The sequence below is a fragment of the Myotis davidii genome, unplaced genomic scaffold (assembly GCF_000327345.1).
Source record: "Myotis davidii unplaced genomic scaffold, ASM32734v1 scaffold370, whole genome shotgun sequence".
Classification (NCBI taxonomy): Eukaryota; Metazoa; Chordata; class Mammalia; order Chiroptera; family Vespertilionidae; genus Myotis; species Myotis davidii.
The window spans coordinates 16,500,655-16,507,146 of record NW_006288615.1 but is presented as its reverse complement, the minus strand read 5'-3'; the positions used below and the strand labels follow the sequence as shown (position 1 = coordinate 16,507,146).

At 42.3% G+C, this 6,492-nt stretch overlaps 1 pseudogene; it reads right to left on the bottom strand.

Annotated features, from left to right (window-relative positions):
• Nucleotides 1–209: 209 nt before the first annotated feature.
• LOC107182590 lies at nt 210–5,176 on the bottom strand (annotated as a pseudogene).
• Between the last annotated feature and the right edge of the window lie 1,316 nt (nt 5,177–6,492).

The following is a 6,492-nucleotide window of genomic DNA, read 5'->3' as shown; positions in this document are numbered from 1 at the left end:
AGAGAAGCGAGGGTGTCCTGGGCTGTCTCCCTTCCAGATGGTTGGAGCCTTGTTCAGTAAATACCAAAGAATCATGGAGATGGCAGATTCATCTAAAACTCAAATCCCAACCTAAAATTCTGTGCATAGATTTCTGGAAGTGTTTTGTTTTTCTTGTTTTGTTTTGTGTTTTTGTTTGAAATGCCAGATGGCATAATTTTATGGTTTTATTAATATAGATAAAATGTGCACACAATCTGTCCATTTTCTTCACTGCGCAGCCTGGCATTGGGATTGGTGACTCTGATGGCCAGCTGGGCTGCTCTTTCCACAATGGCTTTGCGGTTCTTTGAGGAGATGTTGTGAGCAACTGCAGCACAGTGAGATCTGTTGCACAGCAGCAGCACTTCAAGCTCCTTGACACTGTGGACCGGGAGCTTTCAAAAGCCACTGGGCAGCATGTGTTTTGTTTTCTTGTTGCTCCCATATCCCACGTTGGGCATCAAGATCTGGCCTTTGAATCTTCTGCGCACCTTGTTGTCAGTGCCTCTGGGTTTCTGCCAGTTCCGCTTAATTTTGACATGTGGGTCTGACTGGTGCTGGGTGAACTTCCTGCTCCTCTTTTTGATAATGTTGAGTTTCATGAGGGGCCTGAGGGCACCTATGGAGCTGAGTAGGAGATGGCTGCCACCTCTGTAGGCAGAGGCAAGGGAGAAAGTCTTGGACGTGTTTTAAATTTCTTAGAAATGAGGGTCATTTAGGGGTGGCCCCAACATTTCAATCTTCCTCTTGGAGATGAAACCCAGGGATTTGCATGAAATGGGATGACACTTTTGTGTTGGTCACTGTATTAGTTAGCTTTTAGTTGCATGTAAGAGAAGCTTAACTCAAATTGGTTTAAACAATCAAAAGAAACTTATTGGCAGAGAATCCAGAGGTATGGAAAGCTTTATGCAAGAATTAGTCCAAAAGCTCAACCATGTCACCAGTGTCATCCAGCTTTTCTTCTCTCTGCTCTGCCTTGCACTGTATCAGTTTCTCCTATTGTTGCAGAATGGTTGGCAAAAATACTGGAGTTAGATAGGTCTTAATTCTTTTTCTTTTAAAATTTATTTTTATTGGTTTCAGAGAGGAAGAGAGATAGAAGCATCAATGATGAGAGAGAATCATTGACCAGCTGCCTCCTGCACACCTCACAAAGGGGATTTAGCCTGCAACCCAGGCATGTGCCCTGCCTGGGAATCAAGCCATGACCTCCTGGTTCATAGGTCAATGCTCAACCACTGAGCCATGCTGTTATAGGAGAAAACATCCATTTGCTTTTCTCTATCAGAGCTTCCTTCTGCTTAGACCAACTTGTGTCACGTACTCCCCTCTGGACCAATCAGAAGAGACAGGTGATTAAGGCCGGTTAGTCCCAGCTAGGGAAGGGTCAGGAACACTCAAATTACATAGCTAAACATTTGGGGGGCCTAATATGAGGGAGGGAAGCAAGGCAGAAATGAATGCTTAGAGAGTGGAAGGGGTAGTGGTGATAGAAAACAAAAAATCTCACTACCATCGCTAGAGTTTTAGGGTCATGCTTCAATTTGTTTATGGATCTATGACAACCTCTAGTCCTGCCTAAAGAAAGTGGCAATGGATCCTACTGGGAAAATTAGCTGTACCATTGCTATTTTTGAATTTCCAGCATCACATTATGTGGGAAGAAAACCTATAGTTAGAATGTGGACACCGCATTTTATGGAAGATCGAAGCAGATATATTAAGAGAAAAGGCAATCAGATTCATCTCCCTCATACTAAGTACATTCAGCTTCTCATGAATAGCAACAGTTAGACTAGAGAGACTAGTAACCAGGTAGGAACCAGGCTAAGACTGAGAAATGGAGGTCCCCTGTCGCCCTTGTATTGAGTGCAGGCCAATGAAAGAGATGGCATAAATGACCCTGAAAAACAGCAATGAGCATGCTTCCTGGAAGAAGCCGCTGAACAGCTTCTGTTCAGGCAACAAAATTCAAGGACCCTCCAGCAGTGTATGACTCAGTAGGTTCAGGACAGCTTGTTAGACTTGGGATTAAGCTGCAGGTATCCCACAATCTGAAAGTTTCTGTTGATTCTAACACAGCCAACTGTAAGAGAGCCCTTAAAATAAACCCTGTCTCCCTCCATTTTGGCCTTATTACAAAGATCCTGACTGACCTTCATCTTTGCTCCAGGTATGGAGTCTGGCTTTTTAATTGAAGGATTAAGAAATCCTGATATTTTGCAAAATCATTTCTCTGGAATCTCTCTTCTTGGGGGATCTTTCTAGTTCATAAAAGGTTTTGTAACTTACATCACAGCCTCTGTCTTTGACTAATAGTTTGCATGAGTAATAAAATCTCCCAGGAGTAAACAAGCTCATATTTTTGCCATTTATAAACTTTATTGCTATTATAAAATCAATGTTTTGCAGCCAGAACTTTTGGCAAACCTTACTGGTGGTTGTGGGGGCTGACAACAATGCACCATGAACTTCCCTCCTTTGTGGTGTGACTTTCTTTTCATATAAATATTAGTGTGATTTTTAGATATGTGATAATCACTCCTCATCATATCCCAGGAGTTAGGCAAATGTGCTGTACATATGATATACAAAGTAGCATCTATACCCATGGGTGAATAGTCCTCCCAACACAGACCTCAGACCTGGCTGAAATATGGCCATCTCAGAAGTGACAAAGGCTCTGAATGCAATGAAGCTTAGAAACAGGTAACCTCTGGTGATTCAGATGCCTGGCCTTTCTTCCTTGACCCTAGGAATCATCTAGATTGAAAACTTGCAGAACTACCTTACCTGTTTCCTCACTTGCCTTGGGTTGACTCTCTTGTAAATCTTTTATCTGTTCTTTAGGGCAGGCATTCTCAAATAGGTCTGAGTATCAGAATTACCTGGTGTTTTCTTATTTCTAGTGATTTAAAAATAATATGCACATGGAAAACAAAATTTCAAACAGTACAGAGGAGAACAAAATGAAAAGATAGATTTCCTTTCCTGCCTGGCCTAATCTCCTAACCATTTTTTAAACCATTTTTGTTTTATATTGCTCTCCTGGTGTTTACCTCCACAATGTTCAATAACATGCTTATACTTTTATTCACGCTGTTCTGCAAATTATTCAACAAGTGGTGAGGCATATCCACCAGCTCATCAGAGCTGCTGCCTGTCTGTGATGTTGGAACACTGTCCTGGAAACCCCTACTGTACCAGGCATTAACTTTTATTTGCAGGATCATGAGGAGACATGAAGGTGTATATTAGTGTCCCATGGCTGCCACAACAAATTGCACAAATCTGATGGCTTAAAACAACAGAAATGTATTGTTTCATAGTTCTGGAGGCCAGAAGTCTGAAACCAAGGTGTCTGCAAAGGCCTCACAACCTCTGACGGCTCTAGAGGAGGATCCTTCCTTGCCCCTTTCACCTTTTGGTGGCTCCCGACATTCCTTGGCTTGTGGCTGCATAACCCCAATCTCTGCCTTGTCTTTACATGGCCTTCTCCTCTGTGTCTGACCCTTGTCATTGGATTTAGGCACCCCTGGAGAATCTAGGATGACATCATTTCAAGACACTTAATTTAATTATACCTGCAAAGACCCCTTTCCCAAATAAGGTTCTGGGGGTAACATGTGGTCGTGTCTTTTGGGAGCCACCATTCAACCCTCTATAAGGGGGAAGAGAAGGGTGTGGACCATTGTAAATAGTATCTGTTGAGCTGTGACAGATTTTCAGACCCATTCAGATCTACTGAATCACCTGCATTGAAAAAATGTTACTAGGTAATTCAGCTGAGGTGGTCTTACTGCTTTGGGAACTATTGCTTTGGAGTTGTGATTCTCAAACCTGGGGATGAAGGACCACAATCTCTAAAGCTTCTTCAGTGTCCAGGGGACTCTTGGGCAGGTGTGTGGTGGCTCCTGGTGACTCGCATCAGTTCTCTGCAGACATCCCATTGTTGGAGTTTCGGGCTTGCAGGTGCCGAGAGAGTGAAGTGGTTCCAGTGAGAAACATACATGTTCCAGCTCCTCCTCCCTAACTCCCATCTGTCCTCGCCTCTCTCCCACTTCACATCCACTGTCCCGTTCTGACTGCTGGCCCTGCTAACCTCAGGTCCACGCTCAGACACAGGGACAGCAGGCTTATGCAACTGTGAAACATGCTCCAGGGATCCAGCCAGGTCTAATCCCTAGAGGAATCCCTTATACCACTCATAGTGGTTCCACTTCTCCGATCAACCCGACTAAAGCAGAATTTAGATGCTATTTCATTACACTGTGTGTTTTTTTAAAAGGAACCTTATTTTAGGAGTTAACTTCCCTACTAAATTTTCAACTAAAACCAGAGGCATATGGGGTAAAATAGAGAATATTATCTTGTCTTGCAAGGGTGGCTTGTCATGTACCTTGGTGTCATCACGGCCTCTCCAGTCCTGCCTCTCTTGGCTCTTCCTGTCCATCCTGACATCTAGACCCTTAACTCCTTTTCACTCCCTGTCCATTTCTGTCTTTCATTCATCTTCCTTGCACATATGATATACAAAGTAGTGTCTATACCCATGGATGATATTCAGGCCAGGCCCTGGCTGTTGGCACTGCTGTCTGTAGCCATCTCTGCTCCCACTTCCTTCACAGAGAAACTTCTTGGCAGGGCAGCCAGCATCAGCTATCTCAGTTTTCTCTTTTCTGACCTCCTTTTGACCCACATCATGTCTCTTGCATTCTGGAAGGTCACAGAGATGTCCTAAGTCTAAAAGCCAACAGGTCTTTGCTTCAGAGCTTATCCCCCCTGACCTATTCATAGAATGTCCCATGGTCTCCCCACCTCTACCCAAAGCGTTTGTCTTCCTTCTCTGTCGTGGTGCTGTTAGCTCCTCTCATGTCCCTAACTGTTCCTGCTCTGAATCAGTCATAAGCTTTGCTTTGCCACTCCAGGCTCTCGGGGCACCATCCTCAGGGCTGGAGCCTTGTGGTATAGTTATCTGTGGCCTCCCATATAGTTTGCATACATCTCAAAACAGACATTTTTGCCTTACTTTGTCATCTCTCACAGCTCTTCAAATTATTTTTATTGAATTTTTTAAATCTTTAAAAGTTCTAATTAAATTATTAGTTTTCACTCCCCTACCTCCTCGATTTTCTCCACCTCCAAAATGCATTTCAGGTTTAAATAGTCAGCCACTAGGGGGAAAACAACATTTTGAACTGGCTGCATCCCTGATGTACTGTGCAGAAATTTGCTTTGCAGTTAGATTTCTCAACGACATATCTATTCTTTTATAGCAGTATTAAAGGAAAGCAATATAAATCAGTTTTGATATTCATGCCTAGTTCTTCCAAGTTAGACTGTAATTCTTTATTTTTTTAAACCAACAAACTGTCCTGTCAAATTCTACCAATGCTTGAAATCTTACTCCTTCCAGGTTTCACTCAAATAAAGTCCCACTGTATCATGGACTCTTTTCTAAATGCCCAATAGTTGAATATTCTTTTTTTGTCTACTTCAAAATTTACACAGGCATTCATTTTTTTTCTTTCTGATGACACTATCACATTATAATTATTTTCATACTTATTTTCTACCTTATACTTGGCAAGCTCCTTGAGGTCAAAAGTTCATCACCACCACCCCCTTTTTTGGGGGGGGTCTCCTAGCTTCTAGCTTCTGATAGCTAGCTCTATATTTTGCATGTCTTAGGTCTTTGATAAGCATTTTAAAATTTAAATTAAATGGGCAGATTTTGAAAGACAGGCTTGAGAATGAACCATAATATGAAAATGAGGGAACAACTTACTCTAGACATAATCCCAAAGCTATCTGCAGAGGATGGGGTGAAAAAGACTATTTGGTGTAGAATATATGGCATCTCTTCTCCCCCTTGAAGCTGAAAGCCCAAGAACAAAGCTCTTGAGGATCTATAAAAATGAGCAATCATGAGGAAAACTTTCAGAATCTCAGCTGGGGGTCTAATTTGAGCGTCTAGGTGATATTTTAGCTATTTCTTGATAACTCAGTGTTTCTAGAACCTAGAAGAAGAGACAGAAAATCTGGTGACAAATATTCAAAAAGACATTTGGATTCTGTTTATAGCCCTACTTCATGACCTAGGATGCTATTATTCATCCCCTCGCCCCCAGCCAGGTCCTGAGTTTGGGGCATAAACATGATTAAGGGAAAGAAAGACAATCTATTAACAGCTCTTCAAGGACTCCTTGAAACGAGACAGAACCAAACTCCCTCTTGCTCCCATTCTGATAAAAAGATTTTCCTTCTTATTTGAAACAGAGAAGATCATCCATCTTTCCTTAAAATATGGACATTTTTTAAGACTCTTAGGCTGAAGGCCAGTTTGGAGTATCAGATACAGACAGCAAAGCAGCCCAGATAAGAGTTCCCAAAGCTATCCATCACATGAATAAAAGCCCAGCAGCAGGTATTGATCCTGATCCTGAAGACAGGTTGAAGGGAGGAGGT